Below are 21,832 nucleotides of genomic sequence, written 5' to 3'. Positions count from 1 at the left end.
CAGCAATCTTTCCTGTAAGTTTGTAATACCCTCTGGTGCAGCAGAACATGTCAATATTGCATAAGAAATTCAAGATACTTACTTAATTGTATTTGTGATATATGTCATTATTAAATTCATGTTGAACACAAGACTGAGTATGTTTTAAATTTTATCAAAAGCCTAGTCATATTCCCATCCTTACACTGGGCACTATTTCCCAGATAGAAAGAAAGGTTATGTTCATACCCTAGTCTTGGTCTACTCTAGCCCAGGAAATACAATGGCTACATTACTGGAGCTACTTGGGACTGCAGCATCTGTCTTATGGAAATGGTCTGAGGGAGCTGGGCATGTGTCAAGAAGGTGGAGCCAGGCTCTCTTCAGTGGTGCCAAGCAATAGAACAAGAGGCAGTGAGCAGAATGTGATGCACAAGAAGTTCCACCTGAACATGAGGAAGAACTTCTCTACCCTCCAAGTAAAGAACAGATTGTCCAGAGAGACTGTGTATTCTCCCTCACTGGAGATATTGAAGAACCACCTGGACACAATGCAGTGCCATGTGCTCTGGGATGGCTCTCCTCAAGCAGGGAGGTTGGACAGTGGTGACCCCACTGTGGTCCCTTCCAACCTGACCCATCCTGTAATTCTGTGAACAGCTGCTTTGGCCACCCAACTATAATCTGATTAAGAATACCTAAATTTTGCTGAGAAATACCAGTGGTGTAGTCAGTGTTACAGCATATTTCCTGAAAGATTGTCCTGGTTATAATGCAAGCAGGGCCTACTTTGGCTAAGAGAGGCAATAGTTATTTAGCTAACTAAACTACCCAATTGACACCTTCACCCAGGAGGATAATAAAAAAGTAAATGTACTCTCAGGATCCTCCACCTTCTCCAGGTATTATATATGATTAGAGGGGAAAACACCTCATAACAACCACTGACCTGCAAAATCTGCTCTACCACACACTTTCTTTAAAACTCTGTAAAAGGGTATTAACAGTATGTCTCCCACATCCTGGGGTGCTGGGAGATCAAATGCATCCCAGTACTGGGAGGCACTCAGATACTACAGTGATGCAAGCTATGGAAGAATCCAAGATAGATTGGATCCAGATAATCCTCATTTATACCATATGGGGAAACACTGAACCAGAGAGAAGTTAAGCAACCCATCACTCAAAAAATATACATGGTGAGTGCTGCAAGGAGAATTTCATCCCCTCTCCCCAGTACTTCAGACATTTGGAACAAGCTTCAAGATGAATAATATTACTGGAAATAACAGCACGGGTGACAAGTGACTAGCAGTTTGCCAACTACATAGCCCAGTGCATATAAAATGTCCTCTCCTCTATCCCATCACTGGCATTAGCATATAGAGCACAAGATGACTGAATGCAGCATGACTATAATCATTTTGATAGTGATTGTTTAAGTCGGTCAAGAGAAGAGTTGGCTGTCACTTCTAATCCTTTTGTTTGAAAAGTGGCAGCACCAGCTCTGCCTCAATCCTTCTGCAGGATCTTACACCTCTGAGCACTGAGGGCTTTCTACTACCAAACAAGTTTCATGGTAATGTATTAACTAATGACATTGGAAGAATGACTCTTGATTTCCACTGGCATTACCTCTGCCTGGGTGGTTTAAAGAAGAGTTATCAGTTAAGGAACAGCAATTTAGAAGCCATAAATGTGGGGACAGAGATGCCCATGGGATTTGTGTGTTAGCTTTGCTTGCAACAATAGATTAGAAAATCAGATAGAGAGTTTTTAAAACTAAACAAAACAAAACAAAAAAACCCCCAAGAAACTAAAGATGGACTGATAAGAAGTACTGCAAATCCTGCGCTTTTGAAATATAGGTCTAATAAGAAGATATTCATAGGTACAGAGAGTTTATACTTCCCATATGTTCATCCACAACAGCTACACACCTACTGTATTTTCCATGTGCAAAACAGTCATATGTAGTAATTTAAACTACCCATGAAATCAACACTTTAAAGAATTATTGTTTTACAGACAAATGTTCAAATGAAAACTCAATGTTTTTCAAAAGTGTTTACAAGTCAAAAAAATATACTTCAGTGTCTTTAAATGAATAAACAACAATATTTCACCAGATATTTTACTAAAAATTTTGTCAAGCTCAGCCAGCCCTCCAGAAATGTCCAGTTTAAAACAACCACATCATTTTAGAATGATTGCAGCTATTAAAAAAAAATATGTATTTATAATATTAGTAAAGGATGTATAGCAATTTGCTATGGCAATGCTGCTTCAGAATTCAATGATACAATTACACAAGAAAGAGGCTTACTTAAATGTGAAATTTTATGTCTGCCCTTATATCACATACATATTTAAACATTTCCAGGAACACATTGACATTCCAGTCAATCATTTAAAAGGAAATACAGGTGTCTGGTTTTTATTTAGTTATCAAAAGCCTTTCATTGTGGAGCACTACATTCAGCAGTTCTCTTGATTATCTCTAGAAAGAAAAAGTGCTGAGCTTGTCAAGTTTAAACTTAAAACAGCAAAGTACCATGACACACTCCTGCTTTCTGATGGGAAATACTGATGGAATATTGTCTTACCTCTAAGACTACAATGTGTGTCACACTAATCTAAGTAGTACTTTCCATAAACAATGACAAGTGTGAAGCTCACTACATTCAAATAGTAATGGAGAAGGACCACAAAGATGTATGGCCACAATAAACTCATCAATTCAAGAGCATATGTGTAGGAACATATCTGCAACTGCTTATCCATCACTACTGCTGTATTTTTATTTTCATGAGTCACTGCAGCTATAACTTGCATGATGTGTACTGCTACTTCTATTTAGTGGATAAATTTGGAATTTTCATAGCACTTCTAATAGTGTGCATGGCCCGAAATCATTATGTTCCCCTACAACTGTGGAACATTAAAAAGAGGGAATCTCCTTTTTGAAACTCAAGTTTACTACACAGCATTTTAAAATGCAGACTTCATTTTTTGTCATTCAATAATTTTATCTCATTCGCCAGGACTCCCTGTTTTAGTTTTCTTAACTACACCAATTAATGCAGACTTTTTCTGGTTTAAATGGGTTTTACAAATTCTTTACCTCCTGGAGACAGTTGTAAAGAATTTTGTGAGATGCACATGAGACAGCAAAGGAAACTCAGAAGGTTTAATCCTAGCTTTTGCCAGCACTTCCCCCTGAGACTGTGGATAAAAGACAACCTCACCCTCCCTCCTCCAGTAACTTTGGTTTCCTTGAAACAACCTCAAAATAGACTAATAGACCACCTGTGAGTAGATCTTAAATTCCTTAAACTATTATAAGGAATAATATTTCCCACTATCATTAATTTATTCCTATTTCTGACCCATTTAAACAGAAACACTGCAAAACCACTTCACATGTCTATTAACTCTGAAGTGACCAGTAGCCCATTATTTGTGACAGTTCTCCAGTCTGGGCTTACTCAGTCTTCCTGTTACATTCATTAGGACTCTTCTATAATCTCTAAGATAAAGACTTAAAATGCATTAATTCAAAGCATTCTTTCAGGGTACTCATTATTACTTTTCCTGCCTAACATTTCTTAGTGGCCTACAGCAATCTTCCTCAGGCCAAGTACTATCATCAGTACTTTTACACAGCTTGGCCTTTCTTCCTAATCCATCATGGAAACATGGTCCAGAGAGGATCTCCTCTTTGTCAGCTGACAGAAAACCAGATTCCTTTTCTGTTATTCATTCTATCAAAATATTAGGTCCTGGACAACTTTCAGATGATAATTTACAGGACTTTTTGCAGAAGGAGTTGGCCAACATATCCTAACAGACCACCTCTAATAAAGGATTTATTATTTTCAGGAAAAGCTCATATGGTTCCTTCTTTTTGTATTAGAATGTACCATGTTTACCAACTGTCATGAAAATGATTTATTTGTCCTTCCAGCCTTTATCTGCTCATCAGATGGAACATGGTTTTGTTTGTTTGTTTTTCCTACTTGGGTTTGATTGGATCTTTTTTCTTATTTTTAAGGTGATTGGCAATATGTGATGGTACTGTGCTCCCTTTGAAACAGGAGTGCAGACTACTAAATGTAAGAATTATCCAAAGCACCCTTTTTCATAGGACCATTAAGGTTGAAAAAGTCCTCTGAGATCATCACGAAGCCAGCACCATAATGTTCACTGCTACATCATGCCTCCAGGCACCACATCCACACAGTTTTTTTTAACAACTTGAGAGATGGTGACTCAACCACTGCCCTGGGCAGCCTGTTCCAATACCTGAACACTCTTTCAGAGAAGAATTTTTTTCCAAACATTCAATCTAAACCTCCCCTGTCACAACTTGTGTCAGCTTCCTCTCATCCTGTTGCTTGTTACTTGGGAGGAAACATTTTACTCCACCTTGCTACAGCCTTCTTCCAGGTAGTTTTTGAGATTTATAAGGTACCCCTCTGAGCCTCGGTTCTCGGTTACGGGAAGGTTCTCGGTTACGGCCAAGATCCTAATGTTTAAAGCCCAAAGCTTTGCTCCTCACCCTGAAAGCTTCCTGTGTATGGACAAAGCATCATTCCAGGTTAAAAATCTCCCCACTTACAGTTCAAAGCCTCATGTTCTTAATTTGTAGTACCTCGGTTGGAGCATCCGAAGATGTATTTTTAGGGTGTAAAGTCCTAATTTTAAGGCCAAAAGGTTCATTTGTAGGGTCCAAGCCTGTCTATTAATATGGAAGGAAGAGAAGAAATTATGGTTTCATCAAGGCTCTGGTGACTAGTGACAGACTAAGTATTTGTTTAAATACTGAGTTGTTACCCAAAGTTTTCCTACAACTAACATAAAATATCTAGAACACAGATGATAATAGCATGGGAAAAAAAAATAAGAGGGAGAGCAGATGTGATAGCTGTGTAGAAATATAAGATAGAATGTCATTAAAGGAATAGTGAATCTAATTACTTATTTAACCAACAAAGGGTAGAATAGCAAAGAAGGGGCCTCAAAATGTTAAGAAATCATTCCAAAAATAGCACTGATGGAAAATGAGAGACATTTGAAAGGTACATTCAAGGATACCCACATATATATCAAATGTCAAAAATCATCCAATTATTAAAATCATCTATGCCTTAAATACTTATTAAATAGGACTACTAAGATGTCTCAGACTGGTTTGATTTCATATCAGATCATAAAAACTACAATCAATCTGCTCTTAAATAAAAGAAACAGAAAAAAACAGAAAAAAAAAACAACAGAAAAAAGCCCAAGAAAAAGCAAAAGAAAATGGTTTAAAGGCATGATATATAAAATCCCAGTTTACAATGTCACTCACACACTTACCTGGGGTAATGCATCTTGTTCTGATCAGTTTCATACTACCAATTTGTAAACAAACCAGAGGGTTTGTTCACTGAGGAACAATAACATTGAATAGAGGTCAGCAGAAAGTTTTACAGGGAAAGATTGCTGGAGCTCAAATTTATCTGTTGAGCTGAGTAAATACAAGAAAAGAGGAGTCCATTTTAACAATGAACTATAATATTGAAGGGTAAGAAGCAAAATCCAAAGAGGGAGATGAATTAATTAGTGTGGTGCCCAGAGGTAGGGGAGCAAGGATAATGAAGAGTAGTGGGATTAAATTAGAAAAAAAGCAAAATTTAGGCTGAGTATTAAAAAAAAAACCAAAAAAAAAACTTACTAATAATGAGTTTTATTATTTTGGGAATTATTCTCTCAGGTGAAATGATGGAAACACCTGTCTAAGATTTAGGACTTTTAAATTTAGGTTGCACAAAAGTGCTAATGCACGAAACATGAAGTATGCACAAAGACTCACGCGCTTTGGGAAACAAAACAGGGCTGGTAGGGACTGAGTGAGCAGATACCACCACACACCACATCCTGCCTCAGCTCCATGGCTACAGCACAATTACCAACATCCTCTTCAAGAACTGCCCAAAACACAGCCTGCACACACATGGCACAAGCTCTGTTTGGAAGCAGTGCCCACGTGGAAAAGAGATGGGCATGTGCACAAGTAGGTGGCTGGCAGGAGTGCCTGGCCCAACGTAGTTCCAAGCACAGTGGGGTAAGGACACATCAGCACACCTGGTCTTTGCTCCCAGTTCCAGCATTAGTGCTCTTTGCCACCCTTCCAGACCTTCCAGTTTGTTGGTAACAGCAAAAGAAATCCATAACCAAAATTGTAGCATTTTGTTGTTCTAAACCAAGTAATTTTGTTTGTTGATTAGCAAGCCCATGCCACATCATTCAGAGGCCAGGCTTGGTGCTCCAGTCACAGCATTCTGCTTTTGAGCACTTTCTGGAGTCAATAGTGCAGTTCAGAGGAACAGCTGCTATTGCTCCTGCCTCTTCATTTAGTTCATGAAGGCCAAGCAAGCCAGCTAGCACCATCATAAAACAAAATAAAGCACCCCTTCAGAAAGGGCTGCAAGACAAAAATGCCATACACTGCAGTTGGCAATCTGATGTCTTGTTTATAGCATTTTCCCTACTGTCTTAAGTGGGAAGCATCACCCAAAACTGTTCTAACACGTTTTTTTTCCCTGGGGCTTGTTTTGCCTACCTCACATAAAAATAAAAAACAGCAAAACCCTTTCAGACAATTCTGAGAGCACTGCTGGGACCACAACTGGATAAACAGCTTGTGCCTAATAATAGGCAGGCTGTTTACCCAAGTGAAAAAGAAGGGTTAAACATTAGCTTTATCAGGAAATTTGAGGCTTTACACTGGAAGCAATTTGTTCAATGGCTATTTTGACGATAGAACTTCCTAATCTCAGTTCCCATAAAGTTTGGCTTGGTGCCAGTCAGAATGGTTCATTTCAGCTGCACAGATATCTTCCACAGAGGAAATAAAAGGATTTCAAACCCCGGAGTCATTTCCTTTGGTTCTCAGCTCATTCAGAAAAAATGTCCTTTCGGTCAGTGATATCTCCAACTTAATTCCTGCAGCATGACTTTAAAAAAAAAGTCTTTGTGGGAAACTTTTTCTGAAGGTTTGGAAGTGTGCCCTATAAGGTCTTTGCCAATTGGTGTGAAATACCTTCTTTGCTCACAGAAGTTTGCAAAGACAAATGTCCTCTTCCCTTCTACGTTAACTCTGAGCTTTCCAGAAGTTTTTAATCATCTAGCAGTCCCCATTTAATAATTAAAGGAGATATTCACACTCATACACATAGATGTATGAGTTTACAGAACTGTGCATCAAAATAATATGCTAAATGTAGTTTAATCACAGGGATTGATGCATGTGCAGCTTCAGAAGTAGTAGTGCGAGCAGAATGACAAGCACTTATCAAATGCAGCAATGTATTTCCCAAAAAGTATCATAGACTTGGAGACATGGTAAGCCTCAGTATCTTGCTTTTGAGAGTAGCTGACAAACAATTGAAAATTCAGCCCAGAATCTGAAAAGTGATCCAAAAGATCCAAACATGATATGTTTAAAACAAGCATGCAGTCCAGCCAACATAAATACCAGGAGTATAATGTCCTCTCCAAGTGAGTGGGATACTCAAGTGAGTACTCCTTGAGGCTGCCACCATCTTAAGTGTGTAGTCAGGGTTTCACTGAAATAATGGAGATAACATTTTTGACACACAATCTAGCTGTAATGATCAAATTCATTCTAAGAGCATCAGACCTGTGAACACCACCTTTACATCATGATGAAAGGGAGAGGAAGCTTTTCAAATATATCCTCAGGCCTGTGATATTTCTAAGAGTCCTACAGAACAAAATACTGAGGTGCAGGGCTCAGTATAAATGGCAGCATTTGTGGGTTCTGTAATAAGCAAGCTTACGCATCCTTTGTCCTGAAATGAACTTTGAAGCACCAGGATGCCTAGGAGCTGACACATGTTTCATCAAGAAGATTGATTTTAGTGAAACTCAAAGCCTTCTTCAGTACTGTGCTTCAGCATACATCTAATATTAAGCATACACATCCTGAGGTGGCCCTGTCTCGTGCTCAGAAAACTCAGAAAGCAGAGTAAATGACACATGCAAAATGGAAACATTAATGAGTTGAACCCTACTGTCAACTTCAAATGTCAGCGCCGATCTTGATAATTAAACTACTCTTTCTAGGAAAGTTCACAACCAGATCAAAATTACAGTTTTAGTTATTTATTAATTGAGCCTTGTATAACTTAAATGCTGAGAATTGTTTCTTCTTGCATAATAATGATTCAAGGTGTTATACGAGATGGACTGAGATATTGACTCCTCATAAATACAGATACACTCATATTTACATGAATCTCCATGTATATCACAGGCTCCTTGGTAGCACTGCTCTGCAAAGGGTAACTGAGGTCTTAGAACTGATGGAAGGCCTTCTTAATCCAAAAACAGATATTTTCTTTCAATGTCTTGAATAGCACAGACTAGACCTTCAATCTGTGGATCTCTACCAGAGAAAAGATAACCTATAATATTAGACTTTATTTCTGTTTCCTGAAGAAATGGGAAATCTGGGGGGATGGGGAGGGTGGGTATTAAATAAATAAAAAGAAGTAAAATAAATAACGAAGCACAGTTTTCTATGTGCCAATCCAAATGTTTCTGATTGCAAAGTTCCCTCTATTTAAATAATTATTTACCAGGATAAAATAACAGTGCAAGATACTGATGAAGCATATAGAAAGAAAGGCATAGGCGAGATCTACAGAACATATTTTTTCTGAGGATAAAGTGGACCTACACTGTAATTGTAATGGCACCTTTTTCCTTTTTCCCATTCTTTTCTAAAGCTGCATGTAAATTCAAACCAAATGTTGAGTGGAAATTTTTTCCCCTTTGCATTCCACTCTTCCCTTTCAGGAATGCCAAACACAGGAGCTGAGTGTCAGTAAAGACTGCCCAAATTAAAACAAAATTTCTGGTTTCACTTAGTCCTGTGGGTACCATGTACTTCCACTCTTCCCTAAAACACAGTGGGAACATGGGGCTTTAAAAGTGTAATCTGAAAATCCTATTTTCTTACAAGCCTTATTAGTATGAAATGACTCAGTGACAGTCAGAACTTCCATTTAAAATAATAGAATTTTTAATAGCCAGTCCTCTGCCTTGGCCTCACTTCTAAAACACTGAAGGCTCACCTTGCTGGGCTTTTGAAGGTTAATTTGACAAAACTCATTTTGGAGGGGTTTTTTTTAATTCTTTAATGTGCAGACCTGCAGACATTTCCTAGGCCTCACACCGGCAAACACGCAGGTAATTTGCAGGGAGATGAACTGTAACAGAGCCACACTTCACTCCTCCAGCTCCTGCTCCCAAGCATTTCAGCCAACCATCACAGCTCCCCCCACGCACTCTCAGGCACCCAGTACAGCCAGTCAGGCTGGCTCAGTATGAGTGAGACAGTTGCCCTCTATTTTAACTCAAGAGCCAAGATTTTTCTTTAAAGAGCTGTCCTAGAGGCTGCCTTTGAGGTAAAGATTTGCTCAGAAGGGGTCCAGGTAGTGCGTTGGAGTGTCACAGTCGCAAGAAAATGGAGCCAGCACCCAGCCACAATGGTCCCAAGGAGAGCTTCCCTAAAGGGAATGTGCCTCCCAGCTCCCTCCTCAGTGCTCCTTCTGGAGTGCAGCTACTGAGACTATTAAAGCAGTTGTATGAAAAAAGTCTTACAATATTTGCCTGACTCCAGACTCAGAATATTGACCCCACTCTCAAGCAGGCTCATGCCACAACTCCTGCTGTCATAAAAACTGAGTTTGCTCCACCCTCCATACCAAAATTTGGCTGCCCTGGTGGTCAGAAACTCTCACCCATATTTAATTATGGCCTGTTTATTGTCACTTATTCTTGCTGCCAGCATTGTGCACACATTTCTTTCCCTTGCCTAATACCAGACACTGATTTCTTCATAGACACATCTATTTTGTTCTGGTTTTGTGAACGTTCTTTTAAATTCTATGCCTTCCATTCCTCACCAATCCTTCTCTATACCCTTTCGAGTAAGAAGAGCTTCAGCATTTCCAAGAACTAAACTGAGACCATAGGACCGTGAGTTTGACTGCATGAAAGAAGGAGCAAACTCTAGCTTTTGTCTTTAGGGCAGCAAGAGGAGGGGAGGCCAAATAGGTTGCCTGGATAGCAACAACCCTATCAAATAGTTTGGGAGAAGAAATTAAAGTGGGACTTAACTAATTTAATATGCTAACTGTTATTTCCGTGTTTTGCCCCTGGGAGAGCTGCACACAATGGCAGCAGGTCTTTTAGGTCTTTTAGGGCAGCTGCCAGCTCAAGGCAAGACTCGGGTGGTAAAGCAGGACGTAATCCAGTGCTGGATCTTTCCCACTGAGAGCTGCTGATGTTGCATCTTCTTGCATTGAAAGTGTCCCTCTAGAACTTGGAGCTAACCAGAAAGAAGAAGCAGACTGGAGTGATGACAATCTCTCTCTCCAGGCAAGCAGATGGGGAAACTGGGAAGCTTTGAGAAAATCAGAAAATGATCTCTAGATCTATCCTGCTTGCAAATAAAACACCAGGCCAAAGAAGCTAAATGGGCATACTGTAATGCAAAGTAGCCATGGAGTCACTCAAATGAAATGCTGACAGCACAACTGAAACATCAGCGGCTCCCCTAAGTGTTTTAAGCCTTAAGAAATAAGATGGCTGAACTTAAATACATACTACAGTCAGAAAACAGTCACAGAAAAACTGTGAAAGCAAGACAATGAGCAAATCATCTTAACACCAAGCTCTAACATGCATGGCAAAGACAGAACAGGCTGTGCTGGTAGGGTAGAAATGATCAGACAAAGCATGGCAGAGAGTAACACATAACCTGCAAGAGCTGAAATGCAGAACTATGCAGAAAGGCAGTAAGTCAAGTGGTCATAGAGAACTATTATCATCCCTACACAGATTGCACAAAATGGGATGTAATGCAAAGATCACATTTTTAGGTGTTGTTTCAGAGAGCAGCTGCTTAGGAAGACCAGTACAGATGCAACTCTTAATTTTAAATGACCACAGAGAAGGTTATAGGACAAACTGACAAAAGTGAACACTAACAAATTGCAACAACAGATGGTATTCACCCTCCCAGTTTGAAAAGAGCTCCACCATGCAATAACTGAGTACACACACTAAAAAGTGGTGTGCAGTTTTTTGGGTTTTTTTTATGTTTTTGGGGGGTTTTTTTGTTTGTTTTTTTTTTTGTTTTTTTTTCTAAAACTGACTTTGTACTTGAGAACTGGGAGGTGGCACACATAGTCCCAGTGTTCTGAAAACACCCCAGGTATGATCCAGGTATGTAAATATCTGTAAACTTGATTTTATAACACCAGAAATTACCGAAACAAAGTACAATTAATGGAAATAAAATACATTGAAAGAGTTAACTTGGCTTTTGTAGGTTTGTCTCACAGACCTATTGGAGTACTTTGAAAAGGTCAACAAGCCTGTGGATAAGGGTGATCTGGCTAATACAGTCTGCTCAGATCTCCAAAAGACATTTGACAAGGCCCTCACAAAAGACTTCTTAGGAAACTAAGCAGCCATAGCTTAAGAGGGAAAGTTCTTGGGTAAACAATTGGTTAAGAGATAAAAACAGAGGGTAGAGGGCATGTTCTTTCTTAAAAGGGGGAAGCAGGACCAGTGGACTTCCACAAGGGACTTTGCCAGAACCCACACTACAGAAATCACTTCTAAAGGACAAGAAGAGGCTAAGCAGTGAGGTGACAAGATTATTTAGGAGACAAAACAGGAGATGCATCTGTGAAGAGCTGCAGAAGAACCTTATTAAAGTAAGCAACTGGGTAACAAAGCAGAAGAAATTAAATGGAGATATATGTGATGGTGCACATGGGAGAAAATTCTGGCTTCATATTATGATGGCCTTTGAAATGTCCATAAAAGTGTCAGCTTCCTATTTGCTCAGAAAGGCAAATTGAATTCCAGGAATTATTACAAAAGAAGCAGAAAGCGAGGAAAGAATATCTGGCAGAAATATCTACATATATTTCCCTTTCAGGGTCTCCTTTGCCCTAACTTTTGAACTGACCGACCCCATTCAAGCAAATTTGACAGAGGTAGCAGTCTCAAACACACACAAGTTCGACAAGCTCAATCTCATTGCTAGACACTGGTGAAAACATGGCAGAAGTTTGTTAATCCCGGGAGCCTCAGAAGTATTTGTTGCACAGCATACATCCCCCTCCTTTAAGTGTAACAATTTTCCCACTTCTGCAGTAAAAACCCTAGAAAATAGAGCATGGCAAGGAGAGCTATGCAATTCTATCTGATGTTAAGAATTCAAATTCACCAACTTGATACATATGTATGCGTCTCCAAAACTTGAGGCATATTTAATGTCTGTTCCATGACTTTCTTCTCTAATAACTGTCTATACTAGCAATAAAACCTGTTTCTATTTAAAAAGGAAATTACTAAAAATAATGTACAACAAATAAACAAAAAATGAACACTAAAATATTGAGCACAGATTTTTTTTTTTCCCTTTAGCTTTGGGGCTTTTTCTAAAGATACCTTCCATCAATTATGTGGAATTTACCCTATAATTTACTGTGTGCTGAAGTGACTGACAAGAGCTACTAAGATACCTCAGGCAAACCAGGTCACTCGGACTTTTTCTTGCTATTTTGTGATTAAAGGCTGACCACAAAACCTGTACGTTCTGCAGAATGACATGCTTGGTTGGTTAAATATGCAGGCAATTAACATAGAGATAACATGCATTTAAATGGAGGTCCCATTGACCTCCATCTCCTGACTGCAACCTTTGCTCTGAAAGCAGGCAGCTTAGCAAAAATATTCAATTAATAAAAAGCCATGAAGGGCAACAACTCCATTTCAATTAATCTAAAAATAAATAGTGTTTACTGCTCCATATTTAATAAGTTAATAAAAAACAACAGCACAACTAATATCACAAGCAGCAAAGGAATGTGCCTGAAAGATCTTTATAATGATGATATAAAAATACCCAACTCCTTTTCCCCTTTGTTTCAAATAAAACAGAACATTATATATGCAATGAAAATAAGAAAGCCTGCTGTTTTATACATTTTAGCCCCTTTGTTCTTGCCTCTGTCCATGTCCCATCCCAAGTGTGATGCTACAACTTGCTGCAGTGACTCCCATCCCTCTCTTCAAGCATTCCCTACTGTTTCCACCCTCTACTCTCATACCTCTACCTCCCTCCCAAACTCCTTGTTGGGCAAAACCAGCACAAGCTCTGGTTCCACCATAGAGGAGCAATTAGTGAATTACTGTAGTCACTTCAGGTGGACCAAAACTGAATCCATCCCATGTTTCTTGTAGCAGGACAACTGAGTATTCATTCTACATAACTGGCCATTTTCTGAAAAGATTTAACTTGGTTAGATTTGAAAGTCCCAGCCCTCTTTTGCATTAAACTGGACAATAAGTTGGAAACTTCTTTGTGAATAAAAAATTGACAGTTGGAGACTCTGAAATTAGAAACCAAACTAAGAAAATTTAACCATTTGTAATTTTTTTATTAAAACTTGCAGTTTGGGGGTTCAGAGAAACCACATATCACACCACTGCCATCTAATGGAAGAAAACATCAGCCAATTTTTGGTCCTGGGGAAGACCCAGTCAGACAAAAACTATTTCATCACGTTGGAGAGTCATTTCCAGCACCCCTAATATGGCCTCCACCTTCTCTCATCTATAAATTTAGCACTTCTCAAAACATTCTGGGTTGAAAAAACTCGCTGAATATCATCCAAATGTACAGTTATTCTCAGGAGAGCTGAAAGACTGGTTTGGTTTGGGTTTTTTGTTTGTTTTTTGTTTGCGGGTTTTTTTTGTGGGTTTTTTTTGGTGGAGAATTCAGTAATTTAAAGAAATGTCATTTAACTCCATTCAAAATCCTAATATTACTTACAGTACCTAAATTGATTGTGAACTCTTTTTCAAAGACCTGGGCTGCAAAAACAAGATTGCCTTTTAGTTATTTTTGGTAGAGTACAATTGTTTTCTGTACTGTTGATTAGCACCTATAGCTTTAGTGCTCACATACCTGTATACAGCAACCATAGCCTAAATAGATGGAGCAATATTATTAATGCCCAGCAGTTCCTTTCCCAGAAGTGGTGTGGGTGTGTTTTTTGATCATCAGTGAGCAAACCACATCTTTATTGCCATCAGTTATGATTTTTCTCCTGTGCTGCACATCTATTCCTATTCAAGCAATCCTACACCATCTCCAGACAGGCAGCCCTCAGACACCCAGAAAGACAGATGCAATAAAAGTGATGGCACAGTCTCTTAGTGTTTCACAGTATACCCTCCACCAAGAAAGGGAACATTTACTTAATCCACTTGGATAGGAGAATTCTATTCATGAAGACAAAAGCAGGGGGTATGCAGTAATAGGGGAAGAGTGAGCAGTGACCTCTCTGCTGGCAAACCACGGAAGTGAAGTTGCATTGTAACTCACAGATCTGATTCAGAACAGTTCCTGTTGAGTACCCACATTCAATAAGAGCCTGTCAATTTATTGGATTCATTATCAAACTGTCACTACATCAAGGCAGAATATGTTTAGCACATGCTGTATACTCTGAGACAGACTAATGGAGTGGGCTCTAGCAAAACCAAGAAGCCGGGCACTGTCCTCCTCCTGCCCCTGCCCCAGGTTTCTAAAGGTCAGCTGCTGTCCTGAAGGTCTTGAGACTTTTGAGAAAGTAACTTTTAAACAGAGTACCATCACTTTTAGAAGAGATGACTTGACTTCAAGCAACCAGAGGCCAAACTGATTTACTGGTGTACAGGATGCTGTACCATGATATCAGAAAAAAAAAAAAAAAGCTTAAGCAAAGTAATTCTTCAAGACATTTGAAAAAGCCAAGGCATTGTAAGGAAATTTTCAACAAATCTGATTATAAGCCACTGTTCAGATAAGAAAAAGTTCTCTTCTGTGATATGAAATAGATATTTCCAAGTCTGCTGAGACCACCAAGAGCCTACTAGCTTTACCCAGTTCCAAAATGCACTTCAAGTGCATACCAAGCTATTGGCAAAGTTTTCTACAGACCAATGAATCAAAATATTAATCACTGTGTACAAATGGAAATTTTACTGTGTTTCCTTCCAGAGAAATAAAAAAGTTAAACCAATTATTTGTCAGCAATATGGGCCTGCAGATTTTGGAAGCAGTAAATTAAGAATAATCACAGATTAGATATGTCACAGAATACTTGAGCATCCTGGGTCTCCTTACAGAAAATATTTGCAAGGCCATGAGTTCATTTATGAAAAGATAATGACCCAGGAAATTTTTTCCTTAATTGCAAAGAAGCCATTTAAGAAAGTGTCTGGGGAACTAATTAGGAAGGAGTTTCCTCTGTAGAGGACCTGGCTTTAAACTCAATAAACAACCTTTAGAGGTCTTGCTTGAGAGAGAGCACTGTTTAGAGGCAGTCAAGAATGTCCACTGAGGTGCAGCCGCATTTTGCAGGCTTTGGGCTGGGTGTGTGTCCCTGAGTCCTCACCACCATCACACACACTGGCCAGGGCTGGCATGCTCCAGCTATGATGACTTGCTGGGCACAGCTCATTGAATCTTTTCCTATTTCACTTCAGCAGACGTAAAAAGCATTCAAAAATATACAGACAGGAGAATCTCATACCTCCAAGCTAAAATGAGATTTTGCAAAACACTTGCACATTTGCCACGACATAATAATGCCTGCTGGCCAACACAACAGGTGCCAGGAAAATTGCTTTGTTATGATACCTAAACATCCATGAACACTTCATCTGTAAATTCAAGGAGACAACTATGTAGTTATTTTTAAATATATATATATATGCATATATATATATATATATATATATAAATACAGCATTCCCACCACCCCTATAGTTTCTGGTAACTTCTTACAGTGGTCAGATTTACAGAGCATCATAGCTCATGAGCCCGAAGATCAAACGAGCTTTTTGCTAAGCTAAGGTGTGAATTCACACTTCATTCTTGAGGGAACAACCTCATTTTTTTTACTGGCAATTCCTTTCACTTCATTTTGATGCATGCCTGCCGTCATGGTGCTTAGATGTCTCCTTTAGGTATTTTTTCTTAAGACTTTTCGTCTCATGTGGTTCCACAGTAATATCACTTTTTAATTTAAACAGACAGAATATTATTTCAACCTTTACTTATAAAAAAACGCAGGCGTGAAAGTAAAAAAACCTGAATTTTTAAAAAATCTCCCAGAAAACAGACTAAAAAGCCTCCAAATATTTACAAATTTTAAACAACTAACCTCACATTATTTAATGTATCTTATCAAAACACGCAGCATTACAAGTTTGCTTTTTTCCTTTCAGCTGTTTCAAAACGGGGACTCAGCGACACTGCTGAAGACTTTTTCCTTCTGTCTCTGGAGATTTGGTTTCATCAGCTGGCTTGCTAACCAGAAGTGGTAAAACTCAGCATAGCTTGTGCACTCTGTTCAAGAGACCCAGGAACAGAAGGACCAGATCAGCTGTGGCTGCTGCAGGTCAGTGGTGAGATGGACAAAACTTGCTGAGACCCTGCCCCACGCTCAGCACATGCCCAGCTTTCACGAATGCCTCACTGTCAGAAAACCTGCTGAATTAAAATATTCCATATTGCTACACTTCTAATAACTTGAGGACTATTATGCCAATCATTACATAATGCTTTGGACCGGATCAAAAAGGAAAAAGGAAAAAAAAATAAAAAAAGAAATGCAAACAAACAAAATTAATGCACAAAAACCCAGCACATCTATTGCTACTCTGACATCGAAAACAGGGCTGATTTATTACGTACACAAGTCTAGAGTTTCAAAATTAAATAAGTCTGTTTTACAAATTATTTACTTTCTACAAGATCCATTTCCCCTTGAAGCACACTGTGCATGCCCTCCTAGTGTGAACAGTTTACAGTCTGTGATCAGGCACAGACCTACTTGTCTGGATTTTTTTCCCTTTCAAAATGGCAATTCTGAGAATCATAAATTACACAGCACAGTTATTGTAATTCGAGCTTATTCCCAATAAATAAATTTTATTAACTAAATAGCTTTCTTTCTATATAGCTTAGCTCTTTCCCACCAGCTTATTATTTTACATGGACTTGCTGTACATTGCTAGTCACAACAAAATCATGCCATTTTAAGAATATTAATGTAAAAATATAAAGTAAAAATGCATAATTTCATATTATCACAAATAAACTTCACTCTTCATAGAATATGACCAGAGAATACTTTGTAAAATTTGAAGTTTTGAAAGTACTTTACCTAACACACATACTAAGGTATATCTAATATATGAATATAAGCTTTATTTATCAAAACACCAGAGCAGAAAGCTCCAGTTCATTAAGCTTCAATGCATTAGAGTATTTAGGGATGTTGGTGAGTTTAAGCATGAGCAGCAACACTGACACAAGGCAGGACAGATTCCTTCTGGGAGATATGAAACATCACTTTATCATGCCATTCCAATTATCTCCAGCACTTATAGTAAGCCTCCAGTTATTCCATTTTTGTTACACAAATAAACTCTCAATTTATAAAATAGGTCATGGTAAATTTTACGTCCGGGTCTAAAAACAGCAAGGCAACTGGAGAAATAAAATTGTATGTGATATATGGTGGGTTAACACAGATGACCTCATGGCATTTTTTTTGCAGTAATCCTACCACAATCCTAATGACTGCATAGCTGCCTCCATCCAGTTTTCACATATTAAAAAGAAATAGTTCATTGATTACATTTCTCAACTAGAAAAATGTCATCATGAAATACTAAAATTATAAACAGAATCACTGCAGTTCCCCTCATCGTGTTAGGAACATTTCTCTCCTAAGACAAACACTGCCGTTCAACATATCAAGTCACCCAGGGTTTGAAAAAATATACATAAAATGAAGAATATACAACTGGAGTGTTTGTCTCCTACAAATTACTGTGATTCATAGGACTTATTTATTAAAAAAAAAAAAAATCCCACAGGTGGAATTTCAGATTTTTAGTCATTCTTCTGTGCTCATCTTCTAAGGTACTAGCAAAATACTCAACATCATGCAAGCCCCTGATTAAACCAGGAAGCAAATACGCATGCATGCAATTACAGTGTCTGCAAGGGCAGACACAGATGACAGTAATTCATACGCTAAGAAATGGGCTTGTGTATTTGGCAGATTAACTGTTCTGTATTCCATTGCTATGAGGTATGGAAACTGTACTGTGAAACAACCATTACTCATTCCCTCAGCTCTGAGCACGTAGGTCTGTCAAAGGCAAGCCAGGCTGGAGAGGGTGGGGGGTGAGGGCTGGAAAGAGAAGAGTCTACGCGTTTCAGATTAATGCTTCTCTTGAATGGTTTCTTTTATTTCATTTCCCCCGCTTTTTAAATTAGCAGATACAGTAGGCCCAGGAGGGGAAATGTGCAAGGGGAAGAAGGAGAAAGGGGAAGGAAAGGGAAAAATCAAAAGCAGCCAAAACTCTCCAACTTGTTCATTAGGGGTTTTGTGTTTGAACATCTGAATGAATCATGAATCTGGTTTTAATTATTCTCCATATGTATTTGTCCTTTGCTTTGTTCAGAGATTTCTGGCCACGTTGTCATGACTGTGCTTATTTTGTTTTATATATTGTTCTGTTACAGGGTGATTGTTACTTCTCCTCTGCCTCACTTAACAGTTATGCCACCAACAAAGAGCAATCTGAAAATGAGAGGTTATGTCAAAAGTTGTCCCTAGCGAACTCTCTTGCAGCCTATATGATTACTTTAGATCTGGCTGCTTAATTCAGACCAGGGAGAGAAATACTTAGATGACTGTGCTCCTTATCATGACAGGAATGCTGTGGGTATCTTTTTAAAATCTGAGGAATAATGGAGAATGACAAAGTACATTACTGAATGTTTTCCTCATTTCTCCAAAAGGAAAACTAACAATTCTTGCTAAGCAGCAACCTGTTTTAACAGATCTGTTGTTACATGGAGGTTTTGAAATAATTTCATTCCTAAATTAAATATTTCTACTTTCAGTTTTACTCTGTACCTTGGTCAACACACAAATGCCACTGAAATAAATTCTGAAATCACTAATCATGATAATTCCTATCATTTCCTTCAATTTAACCCACCCTACTTCATTGGATACACATCATAGAATGATGTGCTCATTCAACAAGATAATCTCGTAGAAAGTGAGACCCAAGAAATGCAGAAACTGAGTGAGACCCGAAAGACTGGAAAGGAGAAAACAAACAGTGTGTTTTTTTTCCTTTTTTTTTTTGTTGTTTGAATACTGGATTTTGTTTGGGTGTTTTTTGGGTTTGCGGGGAAAGGGGAATTGTGTGCAGGGATGGGAGGGTTGATGGTTGTTGTTTTTTGCTATTTTTTTCCAGGGAATAATTGTAAATGCCACTGTTTTAGAGACAGTTTCAACTCCTGGAAAAATCTTGGAGCAAATAGTTGTATGAATCCATTCACAAACCCTCAAAGGTGGTGATTAGTCCTATACAGCACAGATTCAGAAGCAGTAAAAAATGTCATATCAAAATTTTGTCTAAAAGTATGTAACCAATCTTATGAATAGCTCGGTATCCTATCTTTTTAGTTAAACCTTGCTTCTCTTTCATAACTTGAGCAGATAGGAGAAAAAAGTTCTAGCTGATAATGCTGTGAAGTAGGTGTCAAAGCGATTAGCAGATCCAGTTTAAATTATCAATGGCTCAGTACTGCAGTACCTGCTGTACTGAGAGGGTTTCCTTAAAAGTGTTCCTCAGGTCTGTTATTATTCACTCTTTTCCACATTATCTTGTCCAGTGGATTAGAGAAACCATTTATTAACTGTGAAGAGGATACTAAAGAGGTAAGTGCTGCAAGCACTCTGGAGGCTTAAGATTGTACTCAAATCTTAGTAAATTAAGGAGACCACAGGAAAAAAATAGAATAAAAATTTAATACAGAGAAATGAAAAGTTCTAGCTCTAGGAGGGAATAATCAACAACCAAGAAGAGCATACAATAAGGAATGCCTGGCTGGCACCAGCACTGGAAGAGAGTAACAAACCAGGGGCCGCACAGAATCTCTCAGCATAAACCAGCACCATTTTTCTCATGCAAGATCCTGTGCCTCAGAGATACATCTATATCATAAATACATATAAAATTATTTATATGTATACATCAAAAAGGAGGAGAGTACTGTGATCACAGAGAAGACAAATGAAACTCCTCTGAATGATTTTAAATGGTCAAATTTAGGCTATTGAAAATCATATGCCCAGCTCCAAGTTCTTCACGTAAGGAGTGAGCTGATTAGACAGACCAGCAAAGTGCAATATATTGAGACATTTAAAACAAATTGCCTCTAAGGAAAAAGTTAAACAACTAGTGTTTAGTCCTAGGAAAAAATAAGGCAGATGCAGATCAGTCTTCAAATATATATGTTTGCTGCAAAAAGGAGAGGAATAAAGTGCTCTATTGTGTCCACTGGGGATAAGAAAAGAAGCAATAGACTTAAATTGCATCAAGAGAGATTTGGCTTAGACATTAGGAAATGCTTCATTATGGTGAGGAGAGGGAATGTTATCACAGATTGCCTGAGGAGCTCGAGGAATCTCCACCACTGGAGGCCTTTGAGGGAAGGTTACAGAAATACCCCTCAGCAGTGGGTTAGAACTGATCGTGCCCCAAGGCAGGTCCTGACCTCTTCAGGTCCCTTCTACTTCTGATTCCTGGGAAGCGTTGTTTTGGTTTTTTTGGTTTTTTTTTTTTTTGGCAGCCTTACTGAAGAGAAAGGAAACTGTATCCAGCATTTAAAGCAGTAAAACATCTATTCTTTTTATGTCATAAAGCATACTGTTAATAAATCCAATTATGTTTATGATCTTTTAATGGCACTACTTATGTCATAAAGATCCATCTTTGAAAATACAAATAGATATCTCTGCCCTACAGTGTAATACAACAGTATGAAAGCAAACTAAAAGAAAATACCAACTCATTATATGGCTCCTATTAAAATAATCTTAAAGCTAGCTACAATATAAAGAACACTAAAACCAGACATTTTTCTTTCTCAAAATTCTACAATTCTTATTCTTTACTGAATATTTTCACTTCACATTTCGCATTTCACAAACAGATCCACTCCTTTCCTTGTTTACCACTGGCAATGGGAGCAAAGGAAGTTCTGCTCACAAGGATATTCCTTTAGAACGCAATCCAAAAAGAAGCAAAGAAACCACCAAACCCCAAACACAATGAGGTCCTGTTCCTGGTGTGATATTCAAAGAAATACAGAGTGACGTTATCAGAATTCTGCCAGAAGAGTGCCCCAAAGAAATCAAACACACGTTCAGGCAAAAGCAAATCCACAGCAGTGCAGCTTATGACAAAGGCCCATGACAAATCGTTTGGTGGAATGTTCTAAGACTAGAACTGCAGTCTTCCAACTCGCTTTTCTCCTGAGAAGCTAAAGAATGCTGTTTCTGGCAGGCAACGTATAAAGACACACACTTCTACAAATCTCAACAACATCTATGGTACAGGTGGTAGGACTTTTCTCCCATTTTATAATTTCCCCAGAATATTTCTCTTCTGTTTCTCTTCACCCTGTGTCTGGCCACTCACAAGATAGTCCCAAACTGCAATGCCTTTCCTTTTTACTAACACAGAGAGAAATGCTTTCCAGGATGTGCTTCTTTTCAGAAGAACCCACTCTAGTAGATCTTATTACTCCAAAAGTATTCTGTACACCACTAGTGGAAAGCTACAGAATCATTTTAAGGCAAAGTTTCTCCCCCATAGACTCAGT

General features: G+C 38.5%; 1 protein-coding gene across 4 annotated transcripts in view; it reads right to left on the bottom strand.

Annotated features, from left to right (window-relative positions):
* RBMS3 (RNA binding motif single stranded interacting protein 3) overlaps nt 1-21,832 on the bottom strand; it is a 432,183-nt gene that overhangs the window by 288,129 nt on the left and 122,222 nt on the right. The gene's annotated exons all lie outside the window — the stretch shown is intronic.

The sequence above is a fragment of the Cinclus cinclus genome, chromosome 1 (genome assembly GCF_963662255.1).
Source record: "Cinclus cinclus chromosome 1, bCinCin1.1, whole genome shotgun sequence".
NCBI lineage: Eukaryota > Metazoa > Chordata > Aves > Passeriformes > Cinclidae > Cinclus > Cinclus cinclus.
The sequence above is the reverse complement of the archived record's forward strand: the minus strand, read 5'-3'. Positions and strand labels throughout refer to the sequence as shown.